The 21,529-nt window shown below is 34.9% G+C and overlaps 1 protein-coding gene and 1 pseudogene across 3 annotated transcripts in view; both read right to left on the bottom strand.

The window, feature by feature from the left end:
- The window catches only part of ZCWPW2 (zinc finger CW-type and PWWP domain containing 2), a 108,893-nt gene that overhangs the window by 72,069 nt on the left and 15,295 nt on the right, over window positions 1–21,529 (bottom strand). The window lies entirely within an intron of this gene.
- On the bottom strand, window positions 20,059–20,635 carry LOC102881086 (annotated as a pseudogene).

Here is a 21,529-nt window from a genome sequence, read left to right as displayed (position 1 = left end):
TTTTAAATAGTCATCCTAACAGGTATAAAGTGATATCTAATTGTGGTTTTGATGTGCATTTCTTTAATGAATAGTTGAGGATCTTTTCACATATCTGATGGCCATATATGTCTTTTTTGGGAAAAAATGTCTGTTCAGGTCTTCTGCCCATTTTTCAACTACATTTTGAATATCAACTCCTTATCGGATATATAGTCTACAAATATTTTCTCCCATTCCATCGGCTGCTTTTTCATTTTTTTTATTTTTATTTTGGTTGTTTCCTTTGCTATAGAGAAATGGTTTGGTTTAATGTAGTCTTACTAATCTATTTCTGGTTTTGCTGCCTATGCTAATGATGTCAGATCCAAAATTCATTGGCAAGATCAATCTCAAGGAACTTTTCCCATAAGTTTTCTTCTAGTAGTTTACAGTTTCGGGTCTTCCATTTAAGTCTTCAATCCATTTCAAGTTTATTTTTGCATATAGTGTAAGATAAGGGTCCAATTCATTCTTTATCATGTGGATATCCAGTTTTCCAATCCCATTTATTGAAGAGACTATCCTTTCCCATGGTGTATTTTCTTGGTGCCTTTGGAGAAAATTAGTCGACCATATGTATATGGGTTTATTTTTGGGGTCTCTATTCTGTTCCACTGATCTGTGTCTATCTTTATGCCAACACCATACTGTTTTGATTAACATGGTTTTGTAATATAGTTTGAAATCAGGATGTATGATCCCTCTGTCTTTGTTCTTCTTGCTCAAGTTTGCATTTAGAGACTTTTATGGTTCCATACAAATTTTAGGATTGTTTTTCACTATTTCTGTAAAAAATGGCATTGGAATTTGGATAGAGGTTGCATTAAATTGGTAGATTGCTTTGGCCAGTATGGATAAATTAACAATATTAATTATTCCAATCCATAAACATGGAATATCTTTCCATTTACTTGTGTCTTCAATTTCTTTCATCAATGTTTTATACTTTTCAGTATACAGATCTTTCACCTCCTTGGTTAAGTTTATTCCTAAACATTTTATTCTTTTTGATGTAATTGTAAATGGAATCATTTTCTTAATTTCTTTTTTGGATAGTTCCTTGTTAGTGTATAGAAATGCAACTGATTTTGTTTGTTGATTTTGTAGCCAGCAACTTTACTGAGTTCATTATTAGTTTTAACAATTTTTTGATGGAGTCTTCAGCATTTTCTATATATGACATCATACATTCTGCAAAGAGACAATTTTACTTCTTCATATTTGATGTGGATGACTTTTACTCCTTTTTCTTGACAAATTGCTTTGGCTAGGACTTCTAGTGCTATGCTGAATAAAAGTGGTGAGAGCAAGCACCCTTGTCTTGTTCCTGATCTTAGATAAAAAGCTTTCAGTTTTTCAATAGTGATTATGTTAGCTGTGGGCCTGTTGTACATAGCCTCTATGTTATTAAAGAATACTGCTACTACATTTAATTTGTTGAATGTTTTTAATCATTAAAATGTTGAGTTTTGTCACATACTTTCTCTGTACCTATGAGATGATCACATAATCTGTTATACTTCATTGTGGTGTATTATGTTGATTTGAATATGCTGAACCATTCACGAATCACAGGAATAAATCCCACTTGATGATGGTGTATGATCTTTTTAATGTGCTGTTGAATTATGTTTGCTAGTATTGTGTTAAGGATTTTTGCATATATGTTCATCAGAGATAATGGCTTATTATTTTCTTGTAACATCCTCATCTGGCATAAGGGTAAGGCTACCCTCATAAAATTAGTTTGTAAATGTTCTCTACCCTTCACATTTTGGGAACAATTTGAAAAAGACTGCCACTAAAACTTCTTTAAATGCTTGATAGATTTCACCAGTAAAGCCCTCTGGCCCTGGACATTTCTTTGTTGGGAAAATTTTTTTATCCCTGAGTCAATCACTTTACTTGTTCTTGGTCTGTTCAAATTTTTTATTTCTTCGTGATTCAGACTTGGTAGAATGTATGTTTCTAGGCATTTTCCATTCTTTTAAGTTATCCAATTTTTTGGCATATATTGTTCATAGTAATCTCTTATGATCCTTTGTATCTCTGTGGCATCAGTCATAATATCTCCTGTTTCATTTCTGATTTTATATATTTGAGTATATTTTTTCTTTTTTTCCTTTTAATCTAGACAAAGGTTTGCCAATTTTGTTTCTTTTCAAAAAACAACTCTTAGTTTCACTGATCTTTTTAGTCTCTCATTTATTTCTGCTCTGATCTTTGTTATTTCATCTGTCTACTAAATTTAGGTTTAGTATTTCCTCTTTTCTTAGTGCCTTCTGGTATAATATTAGGTTGTTTGAGATCTTTTTTCTTAATTTAGACAATTGTTGCTATAAACTTCCCTCTTAGAACTGATTTTGTAAAAATCTCATAATTTTAGTATGTTGTGTTTCCATTTTCATTTGTCTCAAGGTATCTTTTATTGCTCTTTTGATTTCTTCTTTGACTACTGGTTGGTCAGGAGCTGGCTGTTTAATTTCCATATATTTGTAAATTTTCCAGTTTTTCTCCTGTAGATTTCTGGTTTCATACCATTGTGGTCAGTAAAGACGCTTGATATGATGTCAATCTCCTTATATTTGTTAAGGCTGGTTTTTGTATGATCTATCTCGGAAAATGCTGCATGTACACTTGAGAAGAACATGTATTTTGCTGCTTTTGGATAGAATGTTCTGTATGTGTCTGTTAGATTCTTTTCATCTAAAGTGTAGTTTAAGTCCAATGTTTTCTTACTGATTTTCTATGAATAATTTATCCATTTTTGAAAGTGGTTTTGAAATCCCTATTATTGTGTTACTGTCTATGTTTTCCTTCTGATCTGTTAATATTTGCTTTATGTGTTTAGATGCTCTAATATTGGGTGTATAGATATTAATTCCTCCTGATGAACTGATTTTATCATTATATAATAACTTTCATCTCTTTTTTCAGGTTTTGACTTAAAGTCTATTTTGTCTGGTATAAGAATAGCAACACCTGCTCCTTGGTTCTACTTGTATGAAATATCCTTTTCCATCCCTTCACTTTTGGTCTATAGTTACAGAATCAGTCCATTAACATTTAAAGTAATTTCTGATAAAGGCTTACTATTGCCCTTTTAAAATTCTTTTCTGGGTATTTTGTAGGCTCTTTGTTCCCTCCTTCCTCTCTTGCTCTCATCTTCTGAGATTTGATGATTTTCTGCTTTGATTCCTTCGCTATTATCTTTTGTATATCTACTATAAGTTGTTGCTTTGTAGTTAACATGAGGCACACATAAAACATTCTATAGTTATAGCAGTCCATTTTAAGCTAATAACTCAACTTCAATAGCATACATGGTTACTCTCTGCCCCTTCCCATTTTAGGTTTCAGATCTCACGACTTACATATTTTTATACTGTGTATCCATTAAAAATTTTTTGTAGCTAGTCATTTTTAATAGTTTTGTCTTTTAACATTTATACTAGAATTATATGTGACTTATACACCACCATTACATATTATTCTAAATTTGACTTTACATTTACCTTTACCAGTGAGTTTTATAGTTTTATGTTTTCATATTACTAATTAGCATTCTTTAATTTCAGCTTGAAGAACTTTTAGCATTTCTTATAAGCCAAGTCTACTGGTGATGAATTCCTTTAGCTTGTTTGTGTGGGAATAGCTTTACCTCTCCTTTAATTCTGAAGGACAACTTTGCCTGGCAAAGTATTCTTGGTTGACAGTTTTTTCTTTCAGAACTAATAACATCCTGCTCCCTCTGGCCTACAAGGCTTCTGCTGAAAAACTGGCTTATAGTCTTATGGAGGTTCCTTTGTATGTAACAAGTTGCTTTTCTCTTACTCCTTTCAATTCTCTTGTCTTTAACTTTTGGCAATTTGATTATAATGTGTCCTAATGTGGATCTCTTTGAGTTATCTCGTTCAGTGCTATTTAGGCTTTCTAGATCTAGATGTCTATTTTTATCCCAGGTTTTAAAAGTTTTTGGCAATTATTTCATTGAATAATTTTTCTATGTCTTTTTCTCTTTTTCTGGAATTCTTATAATGAGTTTATTCATACACTTAATGGTGTCCCATAAGTCCTTTAAGCTGTGTTCAATTTTTTTCTTTTTTCTTTTTGTTCCTCTGATTGGTTGGTTTCCACTGACCTGTTTTAAAGTTCATTGATCTTTTCTTCTGTTTGATCTTGTCTGTTGTTGAACCTCTCTATTGAGCTTTTCAGTTCACTTGTATTCTATAGCTCTATGATTTCTTTGTAGACTTTCTTGTATTTTTTCTCTTTGTTGAAATTCTCACTTAGTTCATGCATTGCTCTCTTGACCTCAGTAAGCATCTTTATGAGCATTAATTTGAATTGTCTGACAAGTAAATCACTTATCTTCATTAGTTTTATCACTGGAGCAAGCCAGGGGTAGAAAACATGGGAAGCTCCCACATGCCATGATTTTTAGAGTCCCATGGGACTACAAATTATATGACCCACTGGGTCCCAGATTCAGGCTAACTAAAGCCCAACACTTGGGCAGCAAGTGGAAACGTACATAGTCAAAGCCCTTCCAGGAAGAAACTGGGAGCCTTGTGTTTTTGCCTGCTCCCTTTGTGTTAAGGCTGGGGACCAGGAGTAGCAGTGAGAAGTACTCACACATGAGTTTAAAAGCACCTATTTGTATTCTATGGTGAAGGGGGACTTGCAAATGCCAAGCTCTTCTGGTGGTTTGAGGTGGGTGTTTTGAGAGCCAGTCTCTCGAGTGGCAGCCGTAAAAGTTGGAGTGCTAGATGTGTGGGCAAACTCCTTCTAGGGAGAAACTGGATACTTGCTTTAATCATTGGAGTAAGTGAGTGGGGAGAAGGTGAGGGAAGTGTTCATAAGCCCTTTCAAGCTACTTGAGGAGCCCAGGCAACTTCCAGATGCAGGATGATTAGATGCCTGACTCTTGGGCAGCAGCTAGAAAAGTATGCAATCCAACCTCTTCCAGGGAGAAACTGGTATCCTTGTGTTTTTGCCTGTTTCCTCTGTGCTGAGCCCAGGGCTACAGCCAATATAAGTGCTCATATTTCTGTTTCACACCAACTCTTTGTTTGATGTGGTCCTGGGAGCCTCATAAATGCTGAGCCCCGCTGGCTGTCCAAGCTGTGATTTGGGAGCCAGTCCCTTGGGTAGCAGCCATAAAAGTTAGGGAGCTATATGTGTGATCTCATATAGCTCCTCCCTGAGGAGCTATATGAGATCACACATATAGCTCCCTAACTTCTCAGGGAGAAGCTGGCACCTGGGGGTTCCCTCCTATGATAAAATTCTACACCAAGGGCTATGGCATGTGTGTGTCTCAGCTTTTTCTACTCATTTCTATATGAGTATTTTCTCAGTCACCCAATGTGTAGGAGTCACTCAACTAGTTTTTGTATTTCTCTTCGAAGGAATTGATTTGCATGTAACTATTTATTCAGGGCATCTGTAGGATTAAGGAAAGCCCAGAGCCTCCTACTCCACCATCTTGCTGACATATTTTGTATTTTTTTCTTTATTTTTACATTAACTCCAGAAAAATATTAAACAGTAGTAGTAATAGCAGACATCTTTATCTTGTGACTTTGATAATTTTGAAGCATAAATCTGGACATTACAAAATAAAAGAAACTAAAGTTATTTTTGTCAAGGCTTTCCTCTAGCTATTTATATTCCAGGACACTAACATCCATCCTACACACGTCTCCACAATGAGCTGTGAACAAAGCAGTAGGAGGAGGACATGACCCTGGCTGCTGAATTAAGGTCTACCAACCTAAAAATCAAATGTAAAGACAGATGCAAAAGAATCTAAGTCTAAGACAGGTAGTCTGTGTGAACAAATAAGCTGAAACAATGGTATTATTCATTACAAGTTCATTTAAGGATATTCTCTTTATATTTACTTTTACTTAATAAGAAAAATAGACCTTATTAATATTTAATATCAAGTTGATACCAGAATCCTCACTCAGATCATATATAAGCAGATCATATGTCCTAAATGGGATGTGAGGCCTCCTGCTGGAAAGATGGAAGGTACTACAACTCAGAGTTTTACAGAAGTACTCATCAGTTATCCCTTACTTTTACCATATTATTTTACATATTACAATATATTGGAGTTATATTTAGTTAAACAGGTTTATAGATTATATTATACACATTAAACTGTTCCTCATAAAATGACGTGACTTTAAAATATTTCTACAAAGAAACAACATATTGAAGAGAATACTAATAATGCAAATAATTAAAGTGTAATATATATTTTAAAAAGCAGAAAACGATTACTATCTGTCACTCAACTGCCTAATATTTTGTCCACCTCACAACCATTGGACTGCTATAAAGGAGAAAGCACTCTAAGTTTATGGAACCACATCAATGGAAAGCTTAGGAAAATCCATTATGATAGCCTATTATAAATGTTAAGGGGATTAAAAGATTACTTTTAAATGGTAGATAAAGTTTTCTGATTTTCTTAGGAAATTGGCTTTCACAGTGGATAATACTGATAAGATAAATTAACACTAAGAAAATGTCATTATTACTTAAATACTGATACTCATTTTCAATTGCATCTAACTTAAACCTCCTGGTATTTTAGATTTTACACAATTTATCCAGTCTAATAGAATTTATAATACAGATTATAAAATACTTCTTTTCAAACTAGTCTCACTATTTCTATTGCTTTCTGTATAAAATATCCCTCTCACTTTGTTGTTTTTCAAAATCACTGCCACATAAAGAAGATGCAAGTGAAGAGGAGAGTGCTAGAGTCTTTGAAGGAGTCCTATAAAATCATGCCTAAGTAGTCCACACTTTAGTATATAAGACACCATGCTGATAAATGCAAAGCTATGGTAAACACAACACTTGCTTTACTTGACTTGTTTTTATTTTTTTATTTCATAACAGCTAACATATTGAACTACAGAATTCAGAGCAAATTCAAAAATTAAATTTTGGAAAATGGAAAGTATAGAATGACTTTTCAAAATTATATAGCCATAAATTCAGGCTATACATTAGTTTATTTATTCATTCAAAGCAATACTTATAAATGGTTACAGACACTCAATTTTCAGTCAGTTCTACCACTTTTTACTAGGTAAGTTAGTAAATATCTGGTTCCTTATCTGAGGGTAACAGGAGTACAATCTCTCTGGAGTCTCTTTTATAAGGCTACTAATCGATCCTGAAGGCCCTTATGACTTAATCACTTCCCACAAGCTCTAACTCCTAAGACCATCACATTAGGAGTTAGGTTTTAATATGAATTTGGAGAAATATAAATATTTAGTCTAGAGCATTCTATCCTTGCCTCCACCCCAAAAATTCATGACTCACATAAAAAAAATACATTTATTCCATCCCAACAACTCCAAAAAGTCTAAATCCTTCCAACATCACCTCACAAATATAAAGGCCAAAGTCTCATCTAAATATTATCTATTCCAGACAAGAAAAAGCTAATGAAATTCTTTACCACCAAACCAATATTGCAAGAAATGTTAAAGGGAATTCTTTAAAAAGAAGAAAAAGAAGATAAAAATATGAATAATAAAATGGCAATAACTACGTATCTATCAATAATTACTTTAAACGTAAATAAATACTCCAATAAAAAGACATAGGGTGGCTGAATGAATAACAAATCAAGACCCAACAACCCCGACTCCCATAGTAACCATAATTAATGATTTTTCCCTTAGATAACCTAGCCACTAGAGGTCATAGGGGAGCCAGGTTTTTGAGAGCACTAGCTCACCTTTGTCTCCAGGATTGGTGCCAATTCCTTAAATAAAATTTTACTTTCTTTATTACAATCTCCTTTCATGTCTTATTTGGCTTGGATGCATGCAGGCAAGTGGACTTTTTGAGTCTGTGGTAACAATGAGTACTAGACTTGTTGGGGTGATCACTTTGTAAGTTATATAAATGTCTAATCACTATATTGTACACCTGAAATTAATATAATGTACGTCAACTGTAATTTAAAAAATAAAAAATCCATTATTATAATAAATAGACTACTAAATAAATAAATATTATCTAAATCAGATATGGGTGAGACCTAAGGTAGGACCCATCTTGAGGCAAATTCGTTTCTAGCTGTGAATCCCTGAAATCAAACATGTTAAGCGTTTCCAAAATACAGTGGTGGGACAGGCATAGGATTAAAGATTCCCCTTCTGAAGGAAGAAATAGGAAAGGAAGGAGTGACAGGTCCCAAGCAAGACTAAAATTCTAAGGCTGGAGAATAATCTTCTTTGGCTCTATAATCTGCCAAGTACAGTGGGGCTGTAGTCCTGCCTTCTAGACTCACTGAGGTAGGGGTCCCAATCCCAAAGTTTTGCCAAGTAGGGGTTGGGCCCCAAAAGCTATAGGTGGCCTTGACCCCATAGCTTTGAGCAGCCCACCCCAATGACTTTGTTTGGCACAGCCCGCACTGCAGCTCTCAAGAGTTAAGCATATGCCTGCAGTTCACCTGGGCTGGAATCACCTAAAGCTGGCTCTACTGGCCTGGGATCATAAGGGCAGCCCCAACCTCAGAGCTCCACTAGTGAGAACCCTCCGTGGTGGCTCTGCTTGTGTTGTATGACAGAAAAATCTAGGTGGAAGTAGTTGTGCTCTTATGGCTCGTGCACTCTGTGTTCTGGCAGACAGCACCACATGGATGGCAGCAGTCTGCTGCCTGTGCCTTCTAGAGGGGAGATTCCTGTGGCATGTACCACAGGAACCTGCTTGAGCCTCAACCGGAGCAATCAAGGAGCTCCACATTAATGCAGAGAGTAGAAGCCTTGAGGCAAGGCAGAGCAGCATGTGCCAAGGTACCACGAATGCCTGTGGCCCCTCATTTGAAATTTCCAAATATTTTAAGTTCTGCTTCTTTTCTGATGAACAAGTCCATATTTAAGTCTTTTCTATCTTCTTGCTATAAGCAGTCAAGAGAAGCTAAGCTGTACTCTCAAACCCTCTGCTTAGATTCATTTCCTCAGCCAAATATCGTTACACTGCTCACAAGTTCTACCTTCCATGAAAATACTAAACACAAACACAATTCAGCCAAATTCTTCTTCACTTATAACAAGGATCACCTTTCCTCCATTGTCCAATAACATATTCATTTCCATTTGAGACCTCATCAAATGGCCTTTATCACCGATATTTCTATCAACATTATGTTTAAAACCACTCAGGTATTCTCTAAGAAGATTGGAGCTTTCTCTAGAGATATCATTTTTTTTTTGGTCCCTTACCAGAATCACCCTTTATGGTCCATTCATGGTATTGTAGACTTTTTCTAGCATGCACCTCCAAACTCTTCCAGTTACAAAACTGCTTCCACATTACCCAGTTCCAAAACTGCTTCCACATTTTTAGGTATTTATTACAGCAACACTGCCATTTCTCAGTACCAATTTGTCACTTAGTCTATTTGGGCTGCTATAACTGGGTGACTTAAAAACAACAGAAATTTATTCCTCACAGGCATGGAAGCTAGGAAGTCCAAGATCAAGGCAAGAGCAGATTTGGTGACTAGTGAGAGCCCACTTCCTGGTTCACTGATGACAGCCTTTTTGTGGTAAGCTCATTTGGTGGAAGGGGCAAAGCATCTCTCTGAGATTTCTTTTATAAGGGATCTTTAATTCTATTCATGAGGCTTCTGACCTCGTGACATAGTCACTTCCCAAAGGTACCACTTCCTATAGCATCATATTTTGGGGGGGACACAAACATTTGGTCTATAGCAATAATGGATCAAATATATGCTGGCTTTAAAAGGGAGAAGATGGTTCCCAGTGATAAGGGAGGAAAGATGGTGGCAGATGAATCTAAGATATCCATTTCGGGCAAATGAGTGAACAGTGGAGTTAATAACCAAATAGAGGACAAAAATATGGTGCAAATTTGGGGTTTGGGGAACAGGAATAATGTAATCTTTTTGTTTTTGAGTTTAAGATTCCTGTAAGTCTGCTAGATAGGCAATTTGAAGTATGGCTCTGTTCCTCTAAAGAAAAGGTCTAGAGTCACACGATAGAAAGACTATAAACTGGTTGCCAGAAATCCTAAGCATCCATTCACTCTTAAATGCCTGACCATCCATCTGGCTTTTACCAAAGGTTTCATTTAAAGGAGTCCAAAGATCTAATCATCTAGTACGTAGACTTATTCTTAAACCTCTAACTACTATACTACTGAATCCTTTACTAGTTTCTCTTTCTCCCTCTAGTCTCTAAATGTAGGCCTTTCCGAAGGGTCTGTCTTCAAATTTCCTTCTTCCTTTCTTCCTTAGGGATTTCACTCAAATAGCTTTGACACTCTCTCCCATACAAATAGCTGCCAAATTTCCATCTCAAGCTTCCTAATCTCCATCTTAAGTCTTACCTGAACATGGACATTCTCAATAATTTTGGCACTATCACCTGTATGTTCCTCAAGATCTGAATTTGGGCCAAACTTTTTTTTCTTCAAAACAGTTTCTCTTCTCCATTACTGTTACCTAGGCTCAAATTTCACCCAGTCAAATTTCACCCAATGTCAAATTTCACCCAATGAAACTGCCTACTTCCTCACGCCTCCATTTAAATAGTTATTTTGTTAAAACTTAAAAAATTAACAAGGTTTCTGTGTGTGTGTGTGTGTGTTCTCACCTTTTCAAGTCTACTGCTACAAACCCAGCTCAGTTCCTCATTAGTTCAATTAGAATGCTCATAACAGACTAACCGGTCAGTCTACTTTTTCTGTCTCCCACATTAATTCTTTCAACTCACTGATAACAGGTTAGTCATAAACTCTTGATAATTGGTCTTCTTGCCAAAAAAAAAAAAAAAAAGCCATATTTTTTCCATTGCTAATATAATTGGAAAAAAGGTCCCCATTTCTGTAACTGAAATCTCTACAATATAACTCTACAGTGTAGTGGTTAGGAGTATGGGTTTTATTTACCAGTCAGAACTAGATTAACAACTAAGAACATCTACTTAATAGCCATGTGACCTTGGGTAAATCATTTCATTTCTTTTCATCTAGAAAGTGGGAATAATACTAGCACCTACCTCATAGTGTTCTGAAAGTCCAATAAAATAAGGTATGTAGGGTATGAAACAAAAATCACGGCACCTAGTAGATGTCTATTAAATGCGTGCTAGCATTACTTTCTTCTATTTGTTTTTCAAATTGCATCAACTTACATTATTTGATATTTCCCACATATATCTAATGTGTGTCTCTATACCTTTGCTATTTTCCTTCCCTCTATCATAATCTGTAAGTTGCCTGCTTTCAAGGCCCACCTCAAATACCATCTCTTTCAGGAAGTCTTACTGGATATCTCCAACCAGCTGTAATTTCTCATGCTTGACTTTCACATCCTCTTAATGTCTGGTATCTGTAACATTCTGCTTCATATTATAGTGATGTGTACTGCCTGTTCCCTACCACTAGACTATAAGCTCACTGAAGGCACAGACATTATTTTTTTACTGCCAGCAATGAATGAGTTGATGATGGAAACACTGTTCCCTATGTGTTGATCTCAAAATACCTTAAAAGGGCTTTTACATGCAGAAATTTTTTACATCACTTCACTAATGTTGCTCAATTTTTCCTATATTTTTGTGAAGCATCTGGAACTGGCTAAATAATCTAACAGATGGGAAAGGGATTAGTGAGCGATGTTTTATTTCTAACAATGCAATACTGGTTAAATTGAATTTATTAAAGAAACCACCAAGGTCTGTAGAACTCCACTAAACAGTTATAAACAACTTAATGCGGCATAATCATTATAGGTATTTGTAGCATTAATGTGAAATTCATAAGCTAAAGGAAAGAAAATAAGAAAATTCCATTAAATTCTCCAAAGATTTCATGAATGTTATTTTAGAATATTATAGCAGAGTCTGAAAAAAAATAGAAAATAAGGTAAATTCTTCTTGAATTGAAATATTACTCAGTTTCATTGTTCAACAGAACAAAGGCCTTTAAGATGGTGAATGGCCAATGTGAATTCTTGTGAAGCATTAATTTTTATTACAATGTATATGTATTTTGTGACTGATGTATCCTAGATGGTAAAATTACAACATATCCAAGGAGTTCTGAACACTATTAAAATTTTATAAGACAGTGTGAATAAATACATACAGAAGAGGAATGAAGATAAATGGCTGCTTATAATAGAAATAGTCTTTATTGTTTGTATGTGAATGATAAAAATGATTGTTCCTCCAGACAAAAAGAAAACTCATTATTATTCTGTTCTCAAATATTGTTGTTATAGGAAGTGTATCTATTTTAACCACAGGCTACCCAAGATGATGCAACTCTTCTAGGTTTGAGAAAAGTTAATAGTATCAGTATCACTGTCTTAGAATTAGGGCATTTCAGCATTATAATTTCAATTTTCATCACGTCTATTTTCTAGATAATATCTGACTTGTAACCAATGATTATAAGACTACAATACTGAACCTGCCTATTTTCAAATAGAACTTGAAGTGATTAATAAGTTAATTTTCATGTTATGGATTGAAATTTCATATTTCAAGAGACAGTAGAAAAAGATCAGGAGTTGGAATAAAAAATGTAGTTTCTAATTTTGGTTATGCAACTTTCTATCTGTGTAATCTTGAAAGGGCCTCAGTTAGCTCTTATCTGTAAAGTAAGGAGAGTAGGGCTAGATGATCTCTAAAAAGTTGTCCTGCGTTAATGTTTTATGGTTTATCCATTCTGGCCATTCTTCCTCAAAAATCCTCTACTCTCCTGTTGGATTATCATCAGCTCCTCCACCTTCCTTTTAGCCATGTATCAGAGTCCAAATTTCACCAGCCACCCTTTCGTCACTGTGTTATTCAGTCTTGTCAGCTTTGAAGGCTTGCTAAACTTGCTGGTTTTCAGTGTTTATTCTGTCTTTAGCTCATATGCAATCTTCCTTAATTAGGCAATCATATTATTCTAAAAGGTGTATTTCTCAGTCATTAAAAACCAGCACTCCTCATCACCTTCAATTCTCATCTAGAGCCTTCAGTCTGTTATCTTCCAACGTCTCTCATAAAAGATGTTTTATCACAATCTTCAAGACAATTAAAGATAGCAGATAAAAATTCCTTTTGGCAAATGTTAATAGACTTTTTCACTGAACTTCCCATCTAACCAGCCTAATATGATGTTATAAGCTCTGAAATCAGAAAGTCTAAGAGGAACACAGAATCTTCCAATTACTGTTTGAATAACTTTGGGAAAGTCATTTAACCTCTTCTAATTGCATCTGCAAAATTATTATTTCAGAGAAATTGTAAAGATAATTAAAAAAAATAAGTAAATACAACAGAGAACAGAGTAAGAATAAAAATGATTTTGTACTAGGAACAGTCAAGTTTGAAAGTTTTCCTGGGACTCCCGGAATGGGACTTTTTAAATCATTATTCTTAGGAAGATTCTATGAAGAAAAAGAAAAAACAAAGTACAGAGAAGTGAGGTGAGGTCTGTATAGCAAAAAGAGATAGGGGGTTCCACTGTGATGAATCTGAAGAAGTTGCATATCATTCTAGAAAAAGTTTAAAAAATATATCTACAATTTTAAAGTAGTAAAGAACTATGTGGCATTCTCATACACAAGAGACATAACTGTAAATTGGTGGAAATTCTGCAATATGTAACAAGGGTCTTTAAAATGTACCCATATGCTAATAGCGTTTCTTCAAATACTGTTAGTTAAATTGTATGTAATTTAACACCTATGTGCGTATCTTACTCTTAAGATAGTAAGTTATTAGTATCAGTTAAGTTGCTGATTTTGACAACTACGTTATAGTAACAATAATAAAAATAATTCTTCATTTTTGGAAATACACACTAAAGTATCAAGTGGTAGAGACGGGGCATGTCTGCAACTTAATCTTTGTAAAGATTGTATTCTTTGCTCTATTTGGTCAACCCCTCTGGCACCAGCAACCTGCACCAGGAATGTGAGCTGCCATCTTCATGGTTACCTGTGAGCTGAAGAATGGAGGATAGTAGGTGGGTGTGATGATTAATTTCGTGTGTCCGCCTGGCTGGACCAGGGTGCCTAGATTTTTGGTCAAATATTAGTCTCAATGTTTCTGTAAAGGTGTTTTTAAAATTCAGACATTTAAAATTTGACCACTGAAATTTAAAACATCAAAATAGTGAAATTTAAATCGATGGGCTTTATAATCTGAGTGGGCTTGATCTAATCAGTTGAAGGCCTTAATAGAAGAAAGACTGACCTTACCCAAGCAAGAACAAATTTTTCCAGCTGACTGCCTTTTGACTTGAAATGCAACTCTTCCCTGAGTCACCAGCCTGTTGGCCTACTCCATCAGATTTTAGACTCACTAAGCCTCCGCAATCATGTCGGTCAATTCCTTAAAATAAACATCTCGATAGATAGATAGATAGATAGATAGATAGATAGATAGATAGATAGATAGACTGACTGACAGACAGACAGACAATCTTGGTTCTGTTTCTCAGGAAAACCCTGACTAATAAAGTGGGTAAGTAAAAAATATCACATAGATTACTTTAGATTACTTACTGAAATTTAGCAGCTTCTTTCTTTAAGAACTCTTTAGGGTATTGTCAAGTAGATTCCAGAGTTCCAAAAAAGGTTAATTCTAACAGTTTTTTTCCGTTTAATCATTGCTTTAGTGGAGGGATATATATATATATATTTTTGGAGTTCCCTATTCTGTCATTTTCAGTGATATCACTACAACTTACTCTTAAATGCTTCATTATATATGTACAATGTGCATACATACATACACACAAAAGACAAAGCAAAATGTAATAAAATGTTAAGATTTGGGAAATATGGGTGTAGCATAACTGGGAATTCTTTCTCCTATTCTGAAACTTCTATAAGTCAGAAATTATATAAAAATAAAACAATTTTTTAAATGTCAGCCATCTTGGTGACTGGTTCAAGATGGAAGACTGAACACATGCAGAGCCCTCATTCCACCCCAAATGCAAGGAAATTACAGAAGAGTACGTCATATATTCTAAGAGACATAATAATTAAAAAAAAAAAAAAAAAAGCAATACCCTCAGTCTCAGAAATTATGAGGAATCCTTCCATGAAAGAAGATAGATGGGAACAAAGAGAAGGAAGCCACAGTCTAAAACATACACACAAGAAAACTCCTACAAAGACAGGAGTTGGTCCAAGAGTGTGCTAAGCATACATGTGTCAGATAATAAATACAGGAAGGGTCTGGAACAACCAAGAGAGTGAGTGATTAAAATATTAGAGTAGAGCATATAGGTAATCCTATTTGGGGCCAGAAGTAAACAATAGACATGTCTGTCATCAGGTAAAGCAGAGATAGCTGATGCAGGGGCAAAGGGGTAGGACAGGAGCTTCAGGAGGCTAGCAACACCCAAGAAGAATGGAGAGTTCTCACTACCCAGAAGAAGCTACTGGCTCACCCTATCCAGGTGTTTTGTTTCAACACTTCTCCTTTTGCATTTGGAGAAAAGCTAAACTAAACAGAGGATTTATAAACAATCTCAAATACATACTTCAGCACTCAATCACAATAAAAAAGAAAAGTCAATAATGAAAGAGAGGAAACAAATCCAACAAAAGGATGCACAAACTATAAAATATAGGCTTAATAAACAGACAGCATTTTAGAATATCTACTAATGTCAGAAAGATGAGAAAGAATATTCATTTTTAAAAAAGAATCAATAGAATATCATGGAAATTTAAAATTTGACCACTGAAATTTAAAAAAATCAAAATGGTCAAAAACGAAAGTAATGAACTCTAAGACTGAGCTAAGGGTTTTTCACAAAATGCACCCCAAACTTTAAAAATTATGTATAAGAGAAATGAACAAACTAGGAAACAAGCAAGCAAAAACAAACAAACAAACATATAAACAAAGAACCAATAGAGTTGATCTATATATTAGTCTGCTTGGCTGTCATAAAAATAAAATAAAAAATAAAATAACTGGCTTAAATAATTGGAAACAAATTTATTTTCTCAAAGTTTTGGAGGCTGGAAGTCCAAGATCAAGGTTCTGGCCAAACAGGTTTCTGATGCAAGCTCTCTTTCTGGCCTATAGATGGCCACCTTCTTACTATGTCCCCTCCCTCACATGGCCTTTCCTCAATGATTGCTCCAAGAAAAAGAGAGGGAAGAGGGCTTTCTGGTGTCTTTTCTTATAAGGACACTAATCCTATCAGATCAAGGCCCCATTTTATGACCTTATTTAAATTGAATTACTTCCTTAGAGGCCCCATCTCCAAATATAGACACAATAGGCCTTCATATGTGAATTTAGGGGTATACATGGACATTTGGTACATAACAATCAGTAAAACCAAAAGCTAGTTCTCTAAAAAGAGAAAATTCAGAAATAAAGCATATTAGAAATATAACTATAGAACCTTAGAAATCTTTAAGTTACTAGAGCACACTTTATAAATATTTAAAAGGAAGTTTTAAAAGCCAGAAAAGGAGAGCATAAGAAAACATTATGTTAATCTCATTTACGAAAGTAGATTTTAAAAATCCTAGCTAAAGCAGATCAGATATGTAAAGTAAATCAGATCTGTTAGAATATTAAGAGACAAATTAACCATGGCCAAATATGCAATGAGAGGTAAGAATTAATTAGTCCAAGACTGGTCCCTGGCAAAATGGCTTCCCCAAATTGTGGCATCCTGCAAAGCTCCATGGAAACCGATTATGCCATCAAATCTAGTCAACCACAATACTGGACCTCAAAAGTTTCACCTCCAACCCCCATTATGCCAGCAAGGGGGTTGGTGCTAGCCCAATCATGTATACTGACGTGGCCAATGGGTGTTGCAATCCTATCACTAACTTGCAGCATCTTAAAACTAGCTATAACCACAAGGCTTAGATTTCAGGTGGGCTGCGACTACCCATCAACTTTGAATGCCATGTTCTCAGAATTACACTGGAATTGAAGTTCTGCCATATTACTATTATATCCTGGTCCCTGATCACTCTAGGGGGAGGATCTGCTGTTTCTCTAATTATTCATTAAAAGCTCCATAGCTCACAGTCAAAGTCCTTCTAATGGAAGTGTGTCATAGGCCTTATTAGAACGTTGTGCTCTCATTCAGAGTGGAATGAGGCAATGGAGACTTGCACACTGAGCTACTGATCCCTGTCCCTGTGAGCCTTCTCTAACAAACGCTGCTCCAGCAGGGCTGATACATGTGCTTCTTAGCCACTTGCACTGTTTGCATGGCATGTCACATTACAGAGTAAAGAGGGAAACCCATATAATTTTAATATCTGCCACCTCAAAAGCATTATGAGAAATTCAATATTCATTCATGATCTTTACAGCAAAAAATAAAGTTCGGTCCAAGGCTAGCACCATTTATAAAAAGAAACTTCAGACTGACTAAACAGTAATATAAAAAAGTATAAAATAACATTCATAACATTGAAATGGAAATGTATTTGCATGTAAAACATGAAAGTTGTAAAAGATTGATAAACATGAATATGTTGAGATTAAATTTCCTGTGTAAATAAAACTTTTAAAAACCACCAGAAAATAAGTTGAAAAGCAAGAAAGAAACAAAGATAAACACACAGACATATGGATTAATATTCAGAATACACAAAGTGTGAAGTGAATGTACTCAGTACAAGAGCTTCAAGAAAGCAGGAAAGCCTCAAGGTTACTCTTCTGTTTATATTGTTTTGTTTTGTTTTTTAATTTTGAAATAAGACTAAATCTATTTAATATTCTAGTAAAAGTCTGCTTATCAATAACAACATAAAAGTACAAAACAGACTGGTGATTTCAAGTATATTAATACATAGTCATGAAGTGTATGACTATATAATATATTCCATGAGCAATGACAGGTGGAAGGGGGAAAAGAAGACTATGGTTGGGTCTAGCAAAAAATCAATACAGATGTAGAGAGGATTCATATCATATATTCTACCACTAATACCAGACGAAATTCAAAAAATAAAGTTCAAATATGACTCAGGAGAGAGATAATAATGGCTAAGACTTATATCTCAAAGGCTGTGGGAGAGCCTACCGAACTCACTACGTGGTTTGTGTACATAGTGGCATGTAGTATGTAGGTTTTTCCAAAAGGAAGAAGTATAGAATTTTAATTTTAGACTAACAACTATACAATTATAGGATACCGATAAAAATGGTTCATTGCTTATTATTTATACTACCCACCTTTTAAAATCCAGTTTTAAAAATAAGCACTGAGTCACATTTTTATAAGGTTGACAAAATGTTCTTCCCTCATTATAAGAAGTCTGAACTGGTCATTTTTTTTCTCTGAACTTTTAGAAAAATGTTAATGAGAGTACTTGGGTTTGGGCTCAAATGAGAGAAGCTTTTAATAAAAATTTCAGAGTTAAAGAACTCTATATTTTGGATTCATTAATCATCTAACATAGAAATGTCTCTAAAGCCTAACAGAAACAATCTAAAAACAAACCCACTCAGCATAATATCTCCTTTCTTCTAGAAGAATTCTTCTTTAATCTGAAATTTTAAAAAGTCCTAATAGCTTAAAATAAACCAAATGCTTACTTTACACAGGTAAATACTTCACGAGTCAAGTATGAATCCAAAGCTTAAACTGAATTGTGCAAGTTTTCAGTGAAATCGTCAGTCATATAATACAAACAAAAGCCAACTATTTAATACATGATGAACCCTCTAAGAAATGTACCCCAAGAAACATTAGCTTTTGCTATCTTGAAGATTTGCACATTTTATTTTTTAGATAATGTAACATTTTGTTAGAGTATATTAGCTACTGTGTGGTAATGCTTCATAAAGAATCCCTTATCTTAAAGATGTGAGTTTTCCCAAAGAGAAGCTTTGGTTCTGCTTTAGAAGTCTCATATAAATTAAACACCTCATCAAATATTAATATAGAAGGAGATAACACAGGATGCAATACAGACAGTCAAGTTACCTCTTTGTATATTTATGAATTACTTTCTCCTCCAAGGTATTTACACTAGAAAACTTAGTCTGTCCTGATTAATATTTCAGTAGTAAAGGTTTGAGTGATTAGAACCTTGGCAAAACCTTAATTCAAAATTGTTAACAAATACTTTCAGTGACCAGACTATGTGATTGAGTTATTACAAATTTATTACTATTAGGGAAAACAAGCATTGTCATCTTTGAAAAATGCCTCAATCACTACTTCTCAACCTAGGATAAAAATACATACGATTTATCATATAATTATTTTTATCTCTATCTCCTGAAATTCCCCTAATTTCATTCATTAGAAGGGGATTTAAAGACTTAAGAACAGAATAGCAGCACTCAGGTTTCCTCTGAAATATTCAGTATCTTAAACAGTATGTACGCTCTTTATTCTGTTTTAGTAAGCTACATACAGTACTGGTTTCAGAGTTTGTGGAAAGGGAGAAAAGAAAAATTAATTCAAAACCATTCTAGAAAATGCTTTTTAGCACAATAGCAAAAATCAAAAACAGGAAAGCCACTATTATGGGCTGAATTGTAAATCTCCACTCCTCCCCAACTCCCCCCCCCCAAAAAAAAAATTATATGTCTAAATCCCAAATCCCAATACCTCAGAACTTTACTATATTTGGAGATAGGGTCTTCAAAGAGGTAATTAAATTAAAATAAAGTCATTAGAGTAGATCCTAATCCATCTGACTGGTGATCTTAGCAGAAGAAGACATGTGGACACAGAAGCCTGCATAGGAAAGATGATGTGAAGACAAAAAGAGAAGAAAACTCTCCGCAAGCCAAGAGGAGAGGTCTGGAACAGATCCATGCTTCAAGGATCTCAGAAGGAACCAACTCTGAGGACACCATGATTTGGCTTCTAGCCTCCAGAACTGTGAGAAAATAAATTTCCGTTGTTCAAGCCACTTAGTCTATAGTATTTTGTTATGACAGCCCTAGCAAATTAATACAGTCATTTTTATCTTTCCAAAATTTAAATAGTTTTTTTGTTGTTGTTGTTCAACTTCTACATAAACCTCAGTCATCACTCCTCAGTAGAAACAGGTAGAGGCTCTGGCCTCTGCTCCTTGAGCTTCTCAGATGCTGAGTCCTCATTGGTGTAGCAAGGCTTACATAGATATGTCAAGGACTTCCCCAAAATGCCTTTTATAGATAAATCCACAACATATTTTCTGCCTTTTCCAATGCATGAGATTAAAAAGAAAAAGACAGATGTTTTTGTTAGAACCAGAAGACATCTCTGTATCAGAGCCATCATCTGATTGGTAACTGCAATAAGAAGACTGGGCTGGAGAAGTATGTGAGGTGGTACCATGGCATCAGAATACTGAGGTTGAAATTATTCCTGCAGTTTACTGATCTGGTGCTTTTCCTTATCCTGTTTCCAGATAAAAGTTTTCACCTTCTTTGGCTTCCAAACGGAGTTTACACTGGGCCCTGCCCTTGTATCTACCATGATTCTAGTTGTTTTGTTTGGTTTCTTTTAATCCTGCCAGTAGCTTTTTCTATCTTTTCACAAGTAGTACTCAGCCACTGCAAATGTCTTCTGAAGGAGTCTGGTCCTTCAGAGGTCCTTTCATTATTCACTGTCAGTAAACTGAGAATTAGAGAACCTACCTCTGCAAGGCTCATTCTTGGCTTGTAAAATCAAACATCTTTTCTTCTAGAAAAAGTATTCTAAAAGCAGCCATTCCACACTCAATAACATCCCTGAGATGTGGAGCGTACACCAGGCCATCTCCCTGACCCACATCCAGTCCTTCCCTCCTCAATAATCTTCTTATCTAGGAAGATTGTCACTGGCAGATCATATTTTTTGTTTTTGGTTTTAACAAAGAAAAAGCACACAGCAAAGTTTCAAAAGCCTAAGGAAGGGGCAGTATCCATGGTTGTTGATGAGGTAAATGGGCATTACAAGAATGAAGTATGTGTAATATCTAAATGCATTCTATACACTTGGTGGGACATATAGGATAGGGACATAAAGGTTAAAAATATAGCTTCATCTTTCCCTCCTTAGTTAATATTTCTGAGTTTTTATTTGCTCCTGGGGACTCAGTTGGCTAATAGGTAAAAATGCAGACCAGGAAAAACTAAGAATGCTTTTTATAGAAGAAAAAAACATGAAAATGTTGTAAGGCTAGATTTGGAAAAGTATAGGAGAAAGAAGGAATGAAGTAAGGAAGTGACAGGTCAATTTTATTAATGAGTTTTGAGGAAAAGGCAAACAATTATGCATAGTTTGAAACTCTGAGGATAGATTGGTAAAGAGAATTTTTAGAAGTTTACTTGGTAAATGAAGGACTTGCTCCTTTGCCATCTCTTCCAAAGACTTAATAAAGATTAAATCATTACCCTAAAACAAAGTGACAAATTATTCTTTGCCATAATGATCCAGGGGGTTAGGTACCAACCTTTGCAAGTTAAGTTTCTCTGAGAATTACTTTAAGGCATAAAGAAAATGAATTCTAGGT

The sequence above is a fragment of the Pteropus alecto genome, unplaced genomic scaffold, assembly GCF_000325575.1.
Source record: "Pteropus alecto unplaced genomic scaffold, ASM32557v1 scaffold10, whole genome shotgun sequence".
NCBI classification, from domain to species: Eukaryota; Metazoa; Chordata; class Mammalia; order Chiroptera; family Pteropodidae; genus Pteropus; species Pteropus alecto.
The sequence above is the reverse complement of the archived record's forward strand: the minus strand, read 5'-3'. Positions and strand labels throughout refer to the sequence as shown.